Here is a 21,207-nt window from a genome sequence, read left to right on the forward strand (position 1 = left end):
ATAGTTGAGGAAAATATTTGATACCATTGACTACTAAGTGGAATCTTTTTAAATGTTGGCATACAAGACTATTTTAGGTAAACCATTTTCCATTAGACAAATGTTTAACAAGATATATTAAAGATACCTAGGAAAGGTACTTTCTATATAAGGAAATCTAGAATTAAGTATGAAAAATGGGCCTTCATTTCAGTACCACTGTCTCATTAAAAACGTATACCCCCCCTTTTTTGAGAGAAAATAAGTTTGAAGTTTGTTGTGTAAATTTCCAGATTTCTTACCCCAAGCATATATCTGTGGTGATAACAGATTATATGCTCCTTACCCATCTATACTAACGATATACACATTCTACACTTTTTCGTTATGTCATAGGGACGTTGTAGCTCTCAGGTAAAATGGAGTTAATCCATACCCTGCTTTTTCATCAACCACAGTTATAAAACTTGGACAGAATGTATGGCACAGCTATTCTAAGACTCTGAAAAGTATTTGCAGCATAAAGATTGGGGAGGAACTCCAGATCTAAGTACAATTGAAGTAAGTTTTAATTTTTTTTTTTATTCCTCTGGTACCTCCTGTTCTGAATACAACACAGCTCCAAATATAAAAGTGAGCCCAGTGCTGCACAAATTCTGGAGAAGCCTGTTGTGGTGTTACAAGGAAGTGCTAAAGCTCAGAGTAAAATGGATGCCCTTTTATCTTCCCTCTTTTCCTCCTCATGTTCATATAGGAGTCCATGGCAATCCCCTGGTTGTCAGGCACTTTATTTGGCAAAGGTGTAGCACACAGGATGAGTCTATGTACCATCTTCCCTCTATGTTATAGCTTAGTGACAGAAGTGGGCAGTTACATCTGGAGGACTGTCAAGGAACCAGAAAGGATTAGAAAGATAATTAAAGAGGAAACTCAGGGAAGTAACTTCATGAAGTTATGAATTCCTCTGCTCACTTGAGGTCTGCTCACCACCTTCCTACTCCTTGGTGAAACTGATCCTAACACATAAAATGCATCTTCAGCCTGAACTGAACTTAAGTCTTTCTTCAGGTTTTAGAATATCAGATGATGTACAGGTAGGACAGATCCAAAGAGCACTACAAAGGATTTGAAAACTGAATTGACATCAGAACCATTCTACAGCATCATGTGGCCTAAATTTAGCCAGATCAGAACTACGTGCTCCATAGGATTTATTTATTAAACAAAACTACTTGCTCCATAGGATTTATTTATTTATTTTTTTCTTACCAATGCACTGCTTAGCTCTGGCTTATGGTGTTATGGGGGGATTGAAACTTCAACTTTGGAGCCTCAGGCATGAGAGTCTCTTTGAATAACCAGTATGCTATTTACCCCTGGCCTTCTTCATTTTAAGGATTTGCTTATCTTTTATCACACTAGTTCTCAATGGCTCAGATAAAATTTCAGTTACTCAGCATATGAAGGATAAGAATAATGCAAGTTGTGCTCATGGAAATACAAAAACAAACAACAAAGAAACAATTATTGAACTTTAAAAAGTTTAAATGAGAAATTACATATAATAGGTAAAGGTGGAAAATGTCTAAAAAGTAACTTAGGACAGAGGAGATAGCATAATGGTTATGTAAAAGATTTTCATGCCTGGGGCTCTTAAGTCACAGGTACAACTTCCCACACCACCATTAAGCCAGAGCTGAGCAGGGAAAAAAAATTATCGTAAAAACCAAATTAACATATTGGGACTGAAAAATACTATAAATGAAAAGTAAAAAGTGTATAGATTCAGTAGACTGTAGATGACAAAAGGTATTAATGTAATTTACTGACTCTGAACCAGAGTTACAGGGTCATGTTGTAGCAGTCACAAAAATACAAAACAACTATAAAATTGATGACTATAAACTGAACCAGAAATAGAATAAAAGTCAAAGTAATCCAAGTTTGGATGCTTAACCTGTTGAAGACTTAAAAGACATCTTAAAGCAGCCAGAGAAAAACAAAAGGCTACCTATGGGGGAACAATTCTTGATTGAACTTTTTCATCAGAATTTATGGCATCTATGAGCTGAGGAGATAGAATAACAGTTATGCAAAAAGACATTTATGTCTGGGGCACTAAAGTTCCCAGATTCAATCTCCACCACCACCACAAGCCAGAGTTGAGCAGTGCTTATTATGCATATTTCTGTACTAAGTGCAAGGACCCAAGCAGAGATCTGGATTCAAGCCCCTGCTACCCACCTGCAAGAGGGAAGCTTCACAAGTGGCAAAGCAGGTCTGCAAGTGTCTATCTCTTCCTCTTCTCTCAATGTCCTATCCAAAACAAACAAACAAACAAAAAATGGCTACCAGGAACAGTGGATTCATAGTGCTGGCACCCAGTGATAATCCTGGAGGCAAAAAGAAAAACAAAAAAACCAAAAAACAGAACAGGACACTTAGAACATTTGGTATGAAGAACACAGTAGTTATGACATTTGATCTTTTGCCCTTGGTTCCTGCGATACTTCCAGACCTTACACATAGAAAGGCGTGTCTTATTTGTAACAAGCCTCTTTCCACTACACCTGAGTTGGTTAATGAGGTGACTTTTGTAAAGTCCCTAAATATGAATTACCAGGGGACCAACTCTGTAATAAAGGGCTGGGGTTTTCCTCCCTCCTTGCTGGAGTTTGACTACTCCAGCCTGACTTATAGGTAGAGATGGGGAGAAAGGGAAAGACCCCATGACACTAACCTTCCTCCTATGCAGTGAGGGCTGCGCTCAAACCTAGTCTCAGGTATGACAGAACAGACACACTGTCCAGGTGAGTTATTTTTACTTGTCTGAAGGTTGGACTTTTTCTTAGCACTTGACAGAGCTTTAAAATGTGCTTCTATGCTACTAGTGCTCTTGTGTACACGGAATATTTACCAAACCTGTAGATTTCTGTAAGCAGTGTGGCAAGTATCATACCTATAAAATGATAGAATATAAGAACAAGGTTGTTCAACATCTTGAGAAAGTTGGACTATGACAGGAGACAGTGACTGACCATGGTGGGGAGACCACACTGAACTTCCAGAAAAAGACTTAAGATAAAAATTGTGTTGAGGCAAAATGTACAAAGAAATATGTGATAGAGGGGAGTTGGGTGGTAGCGCAGCGGGTTAAGTGCACATGGTGCAAAGCACAAGGACTGGCATAAGGATCCCGGTTCAAGCCCCAGCTCCCCACCTGCAGGGGAGTCGCTTCACAAGCGGTGAAGCAGGTCTGTAGGTGTCTTTCCCCCTCTCTGTCTTCCCCATCTCTCTCCGTCCTATCCAACAATTGCATCAACAACAACAACAATAATAACTACAACAAGGGCAACGAGGGAATACATAAGTAAATAAATATTAAAAAAATATCTGATAGAGCAGAAGTACTAGAAAAAATTATAGTTGGACACTTCAACATTCACATCAGAAATAGTAGTAGACAGAAAATCATTATAGAAGTACACAGAAAATCATATAGAAGAGCTAACCAGCATCATTATCTAATGAAAAAGATATATAGGAATAATATGTTGATATATTGCATTTTGTTGACTGTTAGTGGGGTTTAGCACCTTTTTCATGTTTGCCAATCATTTCTTTGGTGAATGGCCTACTGATGTGTTCTCCTAATTTTTTCCAATCATTTTAGAAACACTGGGGATGGGGGGAGCCAGCGGTAGTACAGCAGGTTAAGCGTGCATGGTGCGAAGTGCACAGACAGGAGCAAGGATCCCGGTTCAAGCCCCCGGCTCTCCACCTGCAGGGCAGGTCGCTTCACAAATGGCGAAGCAGGTCTGCTGGTGTCTGTCTTTCTTTTCTCCTGTCTTCCACTCCTCTCTCGATTTCGTTCTGTTCTATCCTGCAGCAACAACAGCAGCAATAACAACAAGGACAGCAAAATAGGAAAAATGGATTCATAGTGTAGGCATTGAGCCCCATCGATAACCCTGGAGGCAAAAAAAAAACAAAACAAACTACTGGAAAAGTACAGTATATTTCAAAGGTAAACTTCTATCTAATTTGTCAGGGTATCTATATCTGGTAGTTTTTTTTTTTAATTAAATGTAGTGCAAGTCAATTGTTAACTTTTATGTTTGCTTTATAGGAAATACTAGTTTGCACAATTAAGCCTCAAATCTTTGCTTTACAGATGGAGCTTTTGTATCACTTGTAGAAGAGTCATATATGTCATATGTGTAATCATAACCATCAATCATAAATATAACTTCTACATGTTTTCCTAGTGTCTTACAAAAATCTTGCCTTTTGCTTTAATCCAACAGCAGTTTTTTTTTGCATATATAAATTAGAGATTTGACATTTTCCCCAATTAAATAAGTAGCCAGGGAGGGTCAGATAGCTAATATCAGATAGTATTAGAGCACAGAACTTGTATGCCTATGGCCCAAGACCCCATGGTTAATCCTTCATACCATTCTATGCTAAAATTAAGTGATGCTCTGGTCTCTCATAAAAATAAGTAAATCAAACTTGAAAAAAAAATTGAACCATTAAAAAAAGGTAGCATATGGGCTTCAGAGAAGCCCATTCAGAATAGCTTTGCTGATAGAAATAAAGTTTTGTAAAATATAAATTGCTACAGATGCATGCAAACATTTCTGGATCTGCTCTTGTAGGCATCATTTTGATATATCTGAATTATAGTACTATTTTAATTTTATAGTGTACTTAATATTTGGTATGACAAAATTACAATTTTTCTGATAAGGGAAAGGGAGTATGGGTGAATACTCAGACACTGGTAATGCCGTCATTAATCAAATATTTTAAAATTACCTCAAAAGAACTAGAGAACTGGGGGGGGTCGGGCAGTGGTGCAGTGGGTTAAGCGCATGTGGCACAAAGCGCAAGGACCGGCATAAGGATCCCGGTTGGAGCCCCCGGCTCCCCACCTGCAGGAGAGTCGCTTCACAGGTGGTGAAGCAGGTCTGCAGGTGTCTATTTTTCTCTCCCCCTCTCTGTCTTCCCCTCCTCTCCATTTCTCTGTCCTATCCAACAACGAACAACATCAACAATGGCAATAATAATAACCACAATGAGGCTACAACAACAAGGGCAACAAAAGGGGGAAAAATGGCCTCCAGGAGGGATGGATTCATGGTGCAGGCACGGAGCCCAGCAATAACCCTGGAGGGGGAAAAAAAAAAGAACTAGAGAACTGGGACTATTTGGTTAAAGAAAACAGTGGTCTGGGAGGTGTTGCAGTAGATAAAGCATCGGATTCTCAAGCATGAGGTCCTGAGTTCAGTCCCCAGCAGCACACGTACCAGAGTGATGTCTGGTTCTTTCTCTCTTCCTGTCTTTCTCATAAATAAATAAATAAATGAATAAATAAAATCTTTTTTTAAAAAAAGAGAAAATACAGTATATCCACATAAAGAACCATCAGATAGATTTAATAAAAAAGAGGAAACCTTCAATGTAGTAAGATAATCTCTAGATATGTATGTGAAAAAGTTTATGGATGGAAAGTGATAAAAGTATCTGTAAGTACATGAAAAAGCTAGAAAGATATACCAACAAATGGTTTTATGCTTATGAATGGTGGAAGGGCTGGATTGATGGGGACATTTCAGCGCTTACCTTTTCAAACCGCTTTTGATTATTGAACCATAAGAATCTATGTCCTATTTTTAAGATTTTAAAGAAAAACATTAAGTAAAAATACTTTCCAAAGATGTAAAACATTAAGTAAAAATACTTTCCAAAGATACTCTCTCTAAAGATACTAAGCTGAAATTCTTAAGCCAAGTTGAGTACCTCTGTGATGGAAAATTATTATTCATGTATTTTTTTCTTTTTGTATGTTATTACTAAAGTAAAATTGTTTTCTTTTTCAAAATTTTTATTCATTATGGGATAGAGACAGCGAAATTGAAAAGGGAGGGGAGCCCAAGGGCTTGAGCCTGGGTTTTTGTGTACTCTGACGTGTGTATTTAACCAAGTGCGCCACCACCTGGCCTCCAGAATTGGTTTTTTACATGTATAGTTTTCAGATGTACAGACTTTTAATCAACTTCTGCATATACCCCACTGTTTTTATTGTGGAACTGAGGCCTCAAGCATGCACAGGTCTACTGCTCCTGGGCTGCTTTTTCATTCAGATAGAAAGGCAGAGGTGCCATGGCACCTCCTTGTGTTGCCAGGGCTTGAACCTAAGCTCTTACATGATAAGACATACATTCCCAATTTTCACTAAAAAGACTCATGCTAAGAGTAACAGTGTAACATGGGTGTCTGGGAAAAGAGCTCAACTGGTGGAACACTGAACTTGCGTGCTTTAAAATTCCCTAGCACCACCTGTACCTGAGTGGCGTTCTGGCTTGTTTCTCTTGCCTTTCTTGTGTAGTTTTCTTTTTTTCTTTCTTCCTTCCTTTCTTTTTTTTTTTTTTTTAAGATTTTATTTATTTATTGATGAGAAAGATAGGAGAGAGAGAAAGAACCAGACATCACTCTGGTTACATATGCTGCTGGGGATTGAACTCAGGACCTCATGCTTGAGAGTCCAGTGCTTTATCCATTGTGCCACCTCCTGGACCACTCGTGAAGTTTTCTATAGATGAAATTAAAACAAAAAATAAACCTTTACAATTCTGACATAAATATGTTAAATCAACAATAAAAGCAACTGAAGTTTATCAAGTTTTTCAATAGGAGTAGGACTTAAGTAGGACAAGGCTATAGGCTTTTTTATGGGTGTACTGATTTGAGCATAGATATTGCTCTACTTAGTCCTCCAACAGGTACTGGCATTTTTTAAAATTTTCCCTTTTGTTGCCCTTTTTTTTTTTTTTTTCACTGTTGTAGTTACTGTTGTTATTATTGGATAGGGCAGAGAGAAATGGAGAAAGGAGGGGAAGACAGAGAAGGGGAGAGAAAAATAGACACCTGCAGACCTACTTCACTGCTTGTGAAGTGACACCCCCCCCCAGGTGGGGAGCCTGAGCCTCAAACCAGGATCCTTATGCTGGTCCTTGCTCTTCATGCCACGTGCGCTTAACCTGTTGGGCTACTGCCCGACTCCCAGGTACTGGTATTTTAAGGGAATGCCCCTGGTGTAGACTTCACAATGGGGCTCCAGAATCCTGTCATTTGTATAATAATAATAAAAAAGGACAACTTTTTGTAGGCTTGCAGAAGGAGCAGGGGATCAAGCCTTGGATTCTCAAGCATGAAGTCCTGAGTTCAATTCCAGGTATCACGTATGCCAGAGTAGTAATGATACCTCTTTCATGATACCTGCAGTGTTGATGACAGAATTTAACCAAGGCAAAAGATAAACTTTATTTTTTTTTTAAAACTGTGTTCTTTATTTAAGTTTGAGGCTCCTACTGTATTACTGAGTATAAACTGGCATAAGGTTTCTGACACTTAGACTTGATTGATCTTAAGACCAAATCTGTTCCTGAACACTTTCTAGTCTGAGCGCTCTTGTACACTGTAGTGGGCAGATTGTGACTGTCATACTGTCTGTGATGAGGAACTAGAATTACAAAAGAAGAAATAAGAAGGTGTGGGGACAGGTCCAAGGTATATCCAAAACACAAATGGAAGTGGACTCTGTTCCACTTATTTCACAAGCTTCCAGGAAACAAACTGGAAACGAGAGCCACAGGCCTGACACTTTGTTATTAATAGTTTGTTACAAAATTGTAAGATTACAATGTATAGTTCCACACTACACCCACCATCAAAGTTCTAGTATCCCCACCCTCCTAAAGATAACTACTATAGTTATCTTAAGTCTTATAGTTTGCTTACTTCTCTTTTGATTGATACCAGACACTTTGAATCTCGCTACCTGCATATAGTTTCAGTCTAAACTCAAAGCACCAGCTTTACTAACTATGAAAGAGTCTGAAGTAGTTGACTGTGAAAGTTAAGGCCATTAAATTATCTTTTGCTTTTAATACTTACAATTCCATTATCTTCTCTTTCACTATTTTATAACTTGAAGATTTTAAAACTGGGGAGTTCCTCTGCTGCTTTCTGGTCTTTGAGTGGAACCCTGGGGATCTGGAACCTACTGCTTCTTTCCAAGAAAAAACCACCTTGCTGGGGCTGCTTGGTGGTGTCTATCTCCTGCTTCTAGGGAGCTGCAACTGATTAGCTCTAGCTCAGAACCATGGAACTCACCCTTCTTATTTCCCCGTTGTGCTTTCTTTATGTGTGATGGGGTGAGAGGGTTGGGGAAGGCAGGGCATATGAGACATTACTGCTCAGGCCATCTTTTTCAGACATACAAGAAGAGATACATAGTACCAGAGCTTTCTCTGGTGCTCTGGCACCTCCTATGTAAAAGTGGGCCTCAACATGCATGGCATCCTACTAGCTGAGCCCCTTTGGCCTCCTGATTCTATAGTGTCCACAGGAAGTAGACTTTTACATTGTGCCTGGCTGAGTACTCTGCTGTATAATGTCTCCCAGAAATGGCACAGACCTGACAATTGGGTGAAGCACCTCAACAGTCAATTCCTAGAACCAAACACCATACAGTTAATTAGGGTCACTAAGTAGATCCCAAAATACAGCTATGAGTGGCAACTGTGAAGTAGAGATTAGTTTTTAAAGCCAAAATTACTCCTGGGAAAGAAGAGTATTGATTTGGTAGTTACAGATGAAGTGAAAAAAAAAATCTAATTCCTCCTACTTTTGCTCAAGAACGAAATAAAAATAGAGAAACAGCATAGGCAAGGGTTAGCATGGGTGAATATTTTATTGGCATACAGCACAGAAATGTTGCCATTTAAATACATTATGTTGTAAGCAAGGGATGCAAACTGAGTGTATAAGGCAGAAAACAATTTCCCCATGAGGGGAAAGGAACAGTCATTAGTCTCACAGTCACATTCTTACCTTTATGAAAAACATTTTAACTCACAACTTCAGAACTGGACAAGAAGATAGTGTAAGAAGCATTCTGAGAAACAGTTGGCATGCACATTCAGTCATGCATTTTTTTTTTTTAAATTCCTGATTTGCTCAAGTCAGCGACAAAAAAATCATCACACTTGGAAGTGTTTTTTTTTTCCAACCCAAAAGCATGGTTTCACAGTGATAAAATCAGCTCTTTCTCTACTTACAGAAATTTAGCACTTAAAAAACTTTTTATTTTCCCTTTTGTTGCCCTTTTCCCTTTTGTTGCCCTTGTCTTTTTATTGATGTAGTTATTATTGTTGTTGTTACTGATGTTGTTGTTGTTAGATAGGACAGAGAGAAATGGAGAGAGGAAGGGAAGACAGAGAGGGGGAGAGAAAGACACCTGCAAACCTGCTTCACTGCCTGTGAAGCGACTCCCCTGCAGGTGGGGAGCCAGAAGCTCAAACCGGAATCCTGCTGGTCCATGCGCTTAGCGCCATCTGCACTTAACCCACTGTGCTACCGCCTGACTCATATATATATATATATATATATATATATATATATATATATATTTTTTTTTTTTTTAATGGAGCTACCAGTTTGAAGGAAAACTGCTCATTGTGGGTAGAACATGAACTGTGAGCATGAGGTCACAAGTTTGATCCCTAGCATCACATATACCAAAGTGGTACTCTGGTTCTCTCATCTTCATTAGTTTAAAAAACTTTATAATTCCTAAAATTCTAATAAACATATGTATTGGTTTTCATGATAAATTTTGAGGGAAAAAGATTCTTCTTTATAATTTATCTATTCATTTTTTAATATTCCCTTTTGTTGCCCTTGTTTTATTGTTGTAGTTATTATTGATGTTGTCGTTGTTGGATAGGACAGAGAAATGGAGAGGCGGGGAAGATGGGGAGAGAAAGACTTGCAGACCTACTTCACCACTTGTGAAGTGACTGTTCTGCAGGTAGGGAGCTGGGGGCTCAAACCGGGATCCTTACGCCGATCCTTGCGCTTTGTGCCACCTGCGCTTAACCCGCTGTGCTACCACCTGACTCACTTAACCTACTTATTTTTAATGAAAGAGACACAGAGACAAAGATACACACAGAGACCTACCAAAGCAATGCTCAGCTCTGACTTATGGTGAGGCTGGGGACTGAACCTGGGACTTAGAAGCCTCAGGCTTGAAAGTCTTTTGCATAACTATTATATGTCTCTCCATGACAAGGAAAAAAAAAAGTCTGACCAGTGGAAATTCTACTGTTTTGCCTGACTGTATCCTTCCAGGGAGTCAGAAGAGTTCACAGAGCTATGTGATTTACTGCCTACTCTACCCAGCGTCTGAGGCCCACCCCTCTATTGTGACATCTGCTCTGTACCACTGGAGGTTAAATTAGATGTTAAATATATATAAAATACTACACACACACATAAAATTTCACAGGAGAATCACTCTGGCATATGTGTTAAGGGGAGAGAGGGACAGAATTAGGACCTCATGCCTAAAATTAGGACCTCATACCCAGAATTCTACCACTGCACCACTTCCTAGGCTCTGAGGACATTCTTAAATTGTAAGAAATATTATGTCCCTTCAAGACTATTAATTATGTACATTTTGACTGCCAATATTAAAAAAACAAGTTTGTTAGACTAAAAAAATTCTCCAGTAATTTCTCTAATAAGCTAACATTTTTAAAGAACCAAAGCAACATGGGCATAGATTCTATACTTTGATCAGAGACACAATAAACAACTAAAGAGCACTTGGCAACCAGACTCCCCCAAGTGCAAAAGTAAAGGTTTCACAGCCCAGAAAAGGGTTAACATTTGAAAAATCAGATAAAAACATGTATAAGCAGAATACAAAATACAAAAAAGTTTCAGGTAAAATTATTTAATCTTTGAACTAGGAAAATAATTATCGCTATTCCTTCATTACTCCCTTAACCTAGGGCTACACACACACACACACACACACACACACACACACACACACACAACTGTCTCCCTCTGTGAACTCCTTGGGCTTCATTGCTTTCATCAGTTTCCAAATTTGTTAGACTCTTTCCTGTGTTTTCTCTTTCTTTTACTACCCCCCTCCCCCACCCCTGCTCAGATTTGGCTTCTGATGGTGAGGAACCTGGAACTTTGGAGCCTCAGGCATTAGTCTCTTTGCATAACCACTATGCTATCTCCCCTGCCCACTGCTGTCTCTTTGTTGAGTTTCTCAATGTTATTTCATTTTCCTGACATTTTAAGCATTGGTTCTATGTCTTCTCTGCAGCTGAACAGCCTTTTGAAAAATTCAGAATTCTTTGTTGAACAAGCCCTCTCTCCCATTTCTTTGGGGTCAGTAACTAGAAATTTACTGTGTTCCTTTGGTGGTGTGACTTCTCTGTGATTTCTGCAGACTTGTGTGTTTGTACCTTAAATCAGTACTTCTGGACATTGTGAATTGCTTCTAGTAGGGAAAGGCCTGGGGTGGGGCATGTTAGCATGGGAGATATATATCCTTGATTAGTGGTGCATGAAGCATGTGACAGGCCTGGGTCTGGCAAGAATCATCCATTCAGACCACTGAAGTTAGTACACAGAATCAACTGTCAGCCTTGGAAAGTCCTATGTGTGAGAGGAGAGGGGCAGTTAGAGGGTTTGTAGTGACTACAGGGACCCTCAGTGGCACCTATAAGCCCAACGGTCAGAAAGCACTGGGTTGTAGAAGTGGGCAGTGGAGGCCAGAGTTGGTGGTGTGTAACATTTGGCAGTGGATGCAATGCAGGTGTCTGTGTAGTGGCAGGTTGGCTGCAGACACACCTGTAGGGGCAGAGCCAGTAACAAGGGCCTAGACCAATTGCAGTCCCACAAGCCACTATGGAGGACCATGGCTGCACTGTTTCCTCATAGGTGCATGCTTAGTAATGGAAGACGAAGAGGACCAGACTGGGGTTATATAGATGTGCAGTTGTGGAGGATAGATGCAGTGAGCCCAGTGAGCCAGATGTGGGCCCACCAACAGCCATGGGACTGTTGGCTTTTTTGTGCTTTCATAGCTGTAGGATCTGTTGGTAAATTCAAGTAGCTGCAAAGGCAGGTTGCCAGGTCAGCTGTGGGAGGAGAGGGAGTCAGGAAGCTGGGGTCTGCTAATGGGATTATGTGTTGACTGTAAATGGGAGAAACCTACAGTGGGTATGGACTTGGGAGTGCTGACATTGATTTCTTCAGTGGTGAAAATGGCTTAGTCCTTTGCAGAGCAGGTCACAATGAACTGTGGTCATTCCTGTGACTTGGTTGACCTTGCAGAGCCCTGCTCTTCTTCCTAGCTCCTAGCTCTATCTGTTTCAGCATTGCCTGTTTATGAGTGGGGTGAAACTAAAGCATTATATCCATGATGTGCCTCAATTTCTTCATTTCCTCAGGAAGGGGTTCTTCCTAGGTGAGAAGTTCACTCCAGTGCTGAGCAGATGCAGTGTGGATGATGGCATAAAGATAGTCTCCTCAACAACAAAGGAAAAAAGATGGCTGCCAGGAGCAGTGGATTCATAGTGCAGGCACCAAGCCCTGGCGATAACCCTAGAGGAAAAAACAGTCTTCTTTCTTCCGTGGTATTATTCTTTGTGTGATTATTCTCAGCAGTTTAGGCCTGTTGTGCTACTGAAGTTCCTTAAGTGGATTCCTGAGAACTCCAATGTGGCTAACATTGTTTGAGTGTTGATCTCAACCTTGATGCTGGGAATCAAACCTGTGTCTGCTCAAATGAAGTGCTGCATGATCTCCTTAGCTGATTGTTGATCTTTATTGGGGAGACAGAGGCAGCAGGGGTATCTGATTTCACCATAGTGGTGGCATCACTTGAGAAACTATTTGAAGAGTTACTCATTGGTTTCCAGGAAGGATTCAGCAGAATTGTGTTACAGTCTCTCGACTTTTTTTTTGGAAAAAATAAAAGATCCTGGGTTTTCAGGTACTTTAGACATGAGAAGAACACAACTGTCTTTGTCCTTTTGACAAGCACTACAGTTTCTCCTGTGCACCAGGCAGTGGCACACCTCCTATTCTAGGAGATCTTAGCCCAGTAGAGAAGACACATAAGGTCAGTGCATAAACCAAATGTGACTAATACCAAAATAAAGAATTAAGGCAGAAAATGACAGGGGCAAAAAAAAAAAGGCTAGTGGAGGCCTCAGGTTTTATGTTTCTACAGAATAGCAGACCTGGAAAGCCTAATGGGTCTAATTAGGGATGAGGAAAATACACAGTCCACAGAAAGGCAGAGATGAGGAATGAAAGGGACATTCAGAAAAATCACCAGAAAAAGCTTATATTCTGAGTGCACACAACCCATTATGGCTCTGCTACCAAAACCAACATGGTAACTTTGCTAGAAAAGGAGTAATATGTGGCAGACTTATCCTGAATTGATACTACTACAAAATTCCCTAAATAGCATGATTTTAGGGCTTTTTGCTCAACATAAAGAAATTTACATTTTGTTCTCAAACATAGTTGATCCATAAGTATTTAGTAAACATAATTATTTCCATGACCTCCCGGAATGTACAATAATCAGAATTTTTAAAGTTTGTTTTCTAAAAAATGAAATTTATACTACATATCAAGAACTCAGAGGAAGGAGTTGCCAGGGAACAGGCTTACCTATTGATATTTTTTTACTTAATTCCCAACAGAAATTTAAGGACAATATCTTCTAGCAGGATGGAACACACTAAAGTTTATGATGTGTGACCCACTTCACATTGTTTAGTGTAAATTAAAGAAGTATATGTATCAAAGTTACATACATTCTTTATAATGGGATATAATAGAGTTGAGCAGATTTAAATTGTGAATCCAGCTAACACACTGGCAGGGTTGATACTGAGAATATTTAACATATTTAATACCAGCAGAGCAATGGTGCTAGTCACTCTGAAAGCTGTTATGGGTCCATTGCCAGGGGGTTCCTGCTGAACTGTCCCCTGGGCAAGGGTACAGCACTGTGGTTCAACTGGCCATATGCTGGGATATAACCTCCAGCAGTGCTGTATTTGCTTTTCTCAGTACATATAAGGAGACTAATTTTATATAATTGCACAGTAAGAAAAAATTATCGTGTTTTTAAAAATCACAACCATGTTGCCCAAAGTGTGCTGATTATATAGATTTTAAAAAAAAATAATCAGAGATGGATACAGAACTACTTTTGAGTGAAATAAGATACCTTGAATGTTTTCAACTATCACACCATTAAAAAGTGGAGTAGAGACATAAAACAAAATTGGCATAATGCAGACAAATGCTAAAGCTGGTTGATACAGTGGCTCATTATGATATTTTATCCATAGTTGGTAATGTTAGAAAAGTATAAAATGCTATTCTAAAAGAAAAAACAATGCTTGCCTAATTCTAGTAGTAAGCAGTGTTTTCTGATCTTAAAGGGTGATGGCTGCCAACCTACTCAGTCACTTGTATTTCTGAGTCTGGTAATCTGAATGATCTTAGATATATTCCCTTAAGATTCTAAACAACTGACTGAATAAGTTAAACAGGAAAAAACTTAGGACATATTTAGATTGCACATGATCAAGATTAGTTAATGAAGACTCACTTTAAAACTGGTACAAAATGATTAAACTTGCAGAGGTTTTAAAGTCTAGATAATTTTCTCTTACAAAAAGGAAAAAAAAGACAAAACTGACAGAAAATAAAAGATCTATTCTGCTATAGTTAAGAAGAGCAAATCATTGAAATTTATACTTTGAAATGCTAGGGATCAACATTTTTAAAATCTCAAAAACTTCTACAGAAGTTATAATTAATAGGTTTTCAATAAAATCACTACAGATTCCTAAGTTTTACTTTATTTTCACTTTTAAGTGAAACTTTGGCTAAACTGCTAAGGAACAAATTACAAGTTACAATCTCTAGTCTAAATGGAGTTTTGAATTTTTTTTTGTTTTTGAGGAAAACAAAAAATTTTTTTTTCTAGAAATGTAAGTTAAAAGTACCTCTAAAACTTAATGGGAAATGTACATATAATAGAGTAAGAGATCTAAGACATGATTGAGATATATTTGGTGCTGGTCGCTCTGTCCCAGGCATGGAACTTCTAAAGCCCTTGGAACCTCCTGAGTGACAAGTGTCTTTTATGATAAGGAGGAGGCATAGGGTGGGGCCCCTGCAGAGCCTTATATTGGGGCTGGTCAGTAGAAATGTAGAAACTTTTAGCCCCACCCACTGACCTCCAAGGAAGGGAAGGTACTAGAAACTAAGCGTTTTTAAGAACTCTGGAACTATTAAGATTTGATGAGCATTCTGAACTTGTCTTTGTTGAGGTGTGTGTGTGTGTGTGTGTGTGTGTGTGAGAGAGAGAGAGAGAGAGAGAGAGAGACACCCCAAAACACTAAGGAAACAGAAACTCTGCTGCTGGGGGTCCTTTTTAACTGGTTTTATGTGTTTCTTCATCAGGCTGTTCATTTGTGTCCATTAATATCCTTTGTAATAAGTTAATAATATATTGAGGAGGTATATCTTTAATTCTGTGAGTGCTCTAGCAAATCAACTGGGGTTGCAAAAAACTCAGATTTATAGGTTGATCAGAAGTACAAGTAGACTATACTACAAATGGCACCTGAACTGTTTGTAGGGGTAAGGGAGGTGGTAGAACTTAAGATTTGTGAGGTCTGACCATGTTATAATTCAATTGTAGGTCATCCAGCTGGTGTCTGATGATGGTGTCAGCTTGGTGGTGCTGGGAAACACTCCAATGACCAATATCAAATCATTTACCCTCTTCATTTTTTCCTTAAGGCCTTTAATAAGAACCACCATGGTTTGGTTCTCCAGCAACTTTTATTGGTCAAAAGATATGGAATGATATGCAGTACCTGTGGTTTAATGAACAGGCCCATTAATTAATAAACCAACTTAACATTTATCTTATTTTTAAAATGCTTTCTTTTGAGCAAACTCGTGTTAGAATGGACATGCTTCTAGTCCATGCAAAAGCTGTTCAAAAAAGAGCAGCTTTCAAAACTGTAAATGAATCATTTAATAAAATATTCTTTCAGTGATGCCCTAGAAGTAGTTCAGTAAGAGAATTTGCTTCATATTGTGATTTTAAAAATAAAATATTCAAGGCATAAAAAGCAAAATAAAATATCTAAAACAGATACATACTGATATCTTCATCCAAGTTAACGTCCCAGAGTTTATAGTGCTATTGTGCTCTGAATAAAGTAAAACAATAGCAGCAGGCAACTTTTAACTAAAAATTAATGAAATTTACCAGTCTGTAGCTGAAATGTCACAGTGGAAGAACACATATAAGATGAATGCTTTTCACCTTCCAGCTTTAAATACTAGATTTCAGCTTTAAAGAAAAGTTCTATTTTTGCAATGACATTTTAAAATATTAGTACAAGTCTTTGTAATACAATATATATTATATACTTCAATATACCTTATGTGAATTAAAACATGTCAACTTGATAACCGTAGTAAGGCATTTAAGTATTCAGCAAAAGCTATACAGAAACTTCTTAATGAATGGTATCCCTTTACTAGTAACTTGATTTAGTGGGTTTCCTTAAAATAAACATAAACTACTACGACTTACAAAAGAGGCAGTGTTACTATAAGACTGAATCCCAGTAAAAGCATAGTAGTAAACAATGCGTTTTCGAGCAGGGAGGGAAGATAGATCAGCACACCATGGAAAGATGAGCATCCCCAAGTTATGATTTCTATTGCATTTGCCAAGAGGTGAGGGTAGAATCAGTTTCCTAGTTTGGTTAAAGGTACTGGAATCACTAGTGCTGACCACAGTGCCTAAGCAGAGCAGGTACTAAGGCTACACTTGCTGAACTGATCTGAATGAAGATGTTTTAAAATCAAGAGTACAGTAACCAATGTACAGTTCATAGAAAAACTGCATTTTAAAATTTTATTTCCGTATGTGAGTAACTACTGATTTATCATTTCAAGCATGGATCATGTAAACACTATGTGAATTGTGGTGAACAGAATTAAATAAGCATTCCACTGGCCTAAATACTAGAGTCTTTGACTATCAAGATCACAAATAGAACCAACTGTGCAATATAACTGACATGATGAGCAAAGCACACCTCACAATTGACAGATTTTAGTTCATATGATTAAAAAAATAAAATATTAGACTGCATTTAACACAATGTTCTATCATATTATACATCAAATACCATGCTGTGGAGACACATTGGGCTAGAGAATATACAGTACATAGCCAGGATTTCAACCAAAGATAAAAGTGGTAATATAGAACAGAAAAGTTCTACATACATGTATATGTCTAATGGTATTGTCCATTGAATTAGATTTATTATATTTCTGTGCCACAATTACTAGCTTGCATAACAAACCAGATATTGTTGTTATTTCTTTTTGCACAAAGATCTACTTTTATATAAAGTAGAAAAAAGGTGGTGGTAAAAAACTTCAGATTCTTCAAGATCCGACAACTGTGCCTCAAATACCACTGTATGATCACCTAAAAAATATTAAGAACAATTTAGAAATGTGCATGATTTTAAATGTGCAAATATGGTTAAAAGTTCAATTGGAAATTAGTGAATATCTTCAACTTTTATTTAAATTTGCCTATGTCGTCAATATTAGATAATATTGAATATACATTAAAAAGTCTTTGTAGCAAATTGGAAAAAGGTTTAAAAAATTGTAATAGTGGCCTGGGGGGTGGCACACTAGTTAGGCATTGAACTCTCAAGCCAGAGGTCCCAAGTTTGATAATCAGCACTGTATATACCAGAGTGATGCTCTGGTTCTCTCATCTTCTCAATAAATACATCTTAAAGAAGTTAACACTGCCCTTTGCAAATCTCACACGTCTCCTATTTTAGCAAAAGGCACATTCATTGAGACTTCAATTTTTTCTATTAATTTAAATTTGGTTTACAATACTACTTACATGTGTATGTGTAACCCACTGAACCCACTACCAAAGTAGAGTGGCAGAGAGAAATAGAAAGATAGATACCTGCAGAGATGCTTCACCACTTGTGAAATGTCCCTTCCCTGCAGTAGGGAGTGGGGGCTCAAACCCACCTCCTTGTGCATGGTAATATATGTGCTTAACAGGTGCAACACCACCTGGCTTCTAGGTGTCTTTTTATGCCAGTCTGTACCTTATCTTCTCATTCTCTTGACATCATCATTCACAAAGCATACATTTTTAACAGTAAGGAAGTTAAATCTCATCAATTATCTTGTGAATGCTGTATCTAAAATTTATTGTTGTATTCAAAGTCACCTGAGTTTCCTAATAAGCATCTTCTAGGAGTTAGGTAATTTCAAATTTTACATGTAGGTCTATGATCCATTTCAAATAAATATTTTTATGAAGGGGTAAGTTCTTTGTCTAGATCTTCTTTCCATAAAGATGGTAAATTATTTCAGTATCATTTATTGGAGACTGTCATTACTTCATTGTATTATATATGCTTCTTTGTCAAAGATGAAATGATTATATTATTCTTAAGTCTATTTTGAAGCTTTCTTTTTCTCTTCTGTTGATCTATATGCATATTCTTTCATCAATGCTACATTGTCTTGACTACTATGTCTTTATAGTGCTTTGAAGTCATTTCTCTTTGTTTTTCTTTCAATGTTGTGTTGATTATTCTGGGTTTTATGCCATTTAACAGTCAATTGATATCTACAGTATAACATACTGGAAATTTGAACGCATTTCACTGAGATATACAGACCACTGCTAAGAACTGACAACCTGATAATACTGAATCTTCCTACCCATGAACATGGACTATCATCTCCATTTATTTAGCTCTTTGATTTCATACTTATTGCATAAGAAGTTTATGCAATACGCCAATTCCAATTTGGCGTATTGCACCAAAGTAAAAGACTCTGGGGTTGGTGGGGGGGAGAATATAGGTCCAAAAAGGATGACAGAGGACCTAGCAGGGGTTGTATTGTTATATGGAAAACTGGGAAATGTTATGTATGTACAAACTATTATATTTACTGTCAAATGTAAAACATTAATTCCTCAATGAAGAAATTAAAAAAAATGTTTATGGTTTACCTCATAGATCTTGCACAGATTTTAAGAGTTTTACCTAAGATTTTAATTTTGTTCAGTCTTGATATTTGGAAAAGAGATTGGCTTTTGCTCTATTAACCTTAAACTTAGCAACCCTACTATATAATTTATTTCTATAGGCATATGTGTGGTGTGTATGTGTGTGTATGAGAGAGAGAACGGTGCTGGACAGTGATTTACCCAGTTGAGTGTACACATTAAAAAGAAGGGGGTGGGGAGGAATATGTCTTTTGGAATTACTAAATAAGACAATATATTATTTTTTTCCCTGCATAATGTATAAACATTTTTCCTCTTTCTTTTTTCTTTTGCTGCACTGGTTAGAATTTCCAAAGTAGCTGTGGAGACAGCATAATGATTATGCAAAAGATTTTCATGCCTGAGATTCCAAGTTTCCAGGTTCAATCACTGGCACCACCATAAGCCAGAGTTGAGCAGTGCTATGGTCTCTTTCTTTGTATCTTTTCCTCTATATCTCTCTCAGTAAAATAAAATAATAAAAATTTTAAAAAGAACTTCTAAAATGATGTTGAGAACAAGAGTTAATAGAGAACCTTACTTTGTACCTGATACTAGTGGGAATGCTTCACTTACATTACTAAGTATAATACAGTGATAGGCTGGGTTTTTTTGTTGTTGTTTTGTTTTGTTTTGTTTTTGCCTCCAGGGTTATCGCGGGGCTCAGTGCCAGCGCTATGAATCCACTGCTCCTGGAGGCTATTTTTGCCATTTTTTTGTTGCCCTTGTTGTGGTTGTTGTTGTTATAGCTGTTGTTGTTGGATAGGACAGAGAAAAATTGAGAGAGGTAGGGAAGACAGAGGAGGAGAGAAAGACACCTGCAGACCTCCTGCTTCACAGTTTGCGAAGCAACCTCCCTGCAGGTGGGGACCTGGGGGCTCCCTGCCCTTGCACTTTGCTCCATGTGTGCTTAACCCTCTGTGCTACCGCCCAGCCCCCCCCCCTTTTAAAGCTTTTAGAGGTATTGTCACATTGTCTCTCTAGTTTACTAAGACTTTTTATTAAGAATAAAGAGAGGTTTTCTTTTTTTTTTTTTTAATAATGAATGTGTGCTGGGTTTTGTCAAATTTTTTCCTTCTGCATCTAATATTATTACATCATCTTTTCTCAGCTTGTTGATGTAATGAATACATTAATTGACTCTGGAATTCTGTATACCTGGGGTAAATCCCACAGGGGATGGATGGTATGCTATCTTTTATTAATGATTGGACTAAATTTGATACTATTTTGCTGATTTTTACATTATCTGTGTTCATAAGAGTCCTTAGTTTGTAGTTTTCTTTCCTTGTTATGCTGTCTTATTTTGCAATTAGGGTGATGTTGACCTCATAAAATGAACTAGAAAGTATTCCATCTGTTTCTGTCTTGGGAAAGAGAATGCAGAGAACTGCTGTAATTTTCTTCCTTAAATGTCTGATAGAATTCATCAGTACAAATCCATCTGGGAGTGGTGCTTTCTGTTAAGGAAGGTTATTAATTATTGGCTAAATTGCTTTACCTACTGATAAAGACTTATTTGGATTGTACTTTTTTTTTTTTAAATTATCTTTATTGGATAGAGACAGCCAGAAATTGAGAGGGTAGGGGAGACAGGGAGAGAGAAAGAGAGACACCTGCAGCACTGCTTCACCACTTGCAAAGCTTTCCCCCTGCAGGTGGGAACCAAGGGTTCGAACCCAGGTCCTTGAGCACTATAACGTGTGCTCAACCAGATGCGCCACCACCTGGCCCCTTGGATTGTACTTTTTTTTTTAATGAAAGGTTGTATCTTTTAATGATTTGGTTCATTTATCTAGGTTAGTAAGTCTATTCAGAGTTGTTCATATTATTTTTCTGTTATCTTTGTAACGTTTGTAGACCATGCAGCAATACCCCTTCCCTTTTGCTTCTTATTGATTTACTGGATAGACAGAGAGAAATCAAGAGGGCAGAAAGAGGTAGAGAGTGAGAGTGGGAGTGGGAGTGAGAGACACCTGCAGCACTGCTTCACTGCTTGTAAAGATTTCCCCCCTGCAGATGGTTACTGAGGGCTTGAACACTAGTCCTTGCACATTTTAACATGTATGCTCTACTGGGTATGCCACTACTTGATGTCCTCTTTTGTTTTTGATATTAGTGATATCTCTTTTTTCTTTGTTTAGAGGTTATTGAGTAAACAGACTTTTTTT

At 38.0% G+C, this 21,207-nt stretch overlaps 1 protein-coding gene across 5 annotated transcripts in view; it reads right to left on the minus strand.

Moving 5' to 3' along the window:
• RAB4A (RAB4A, member RAS oncogene family) overlaps nucleotides 1–21,207 on the minus strand; it is an 82,652-nt gene that overhangs the window by 3,690 nt on the left and 57,755 nt on the right. For 2 of the 5 annotated variants that reach the window (XM_060192032.1, XM_007538631.3), the window contains one exon: nucleotides 17,223–17,425. The gene's annotated coding sequence lies outside the window, so the exon portion shown is untranslated. Of the gene's footprint in view, nucleotides 1–2,223; nucleotides 2,373–6,444; nucleotides 6,578–17,222; nucleotides 17,426–21,207 lie in introns of those variants that run through there. The other 3 variants (XR_009550217.1, XR_009550218.1, XM_060192031.1) reach the window with 3 other exon arrangements.

This window comes from Erinaceus europaeus, chromosome 6 (assembly GCF_950295315.1).
Source record: "Erinaceus europaeus chromosome 6, mEriEur2.1, whole genome shotgun sequence".
NCBI lineage: Eukaryota > Metazoa > Chordata > Mammalia > Eulipotyphla > Erinaceidae > Erinaceus > Erinaceus europaeus.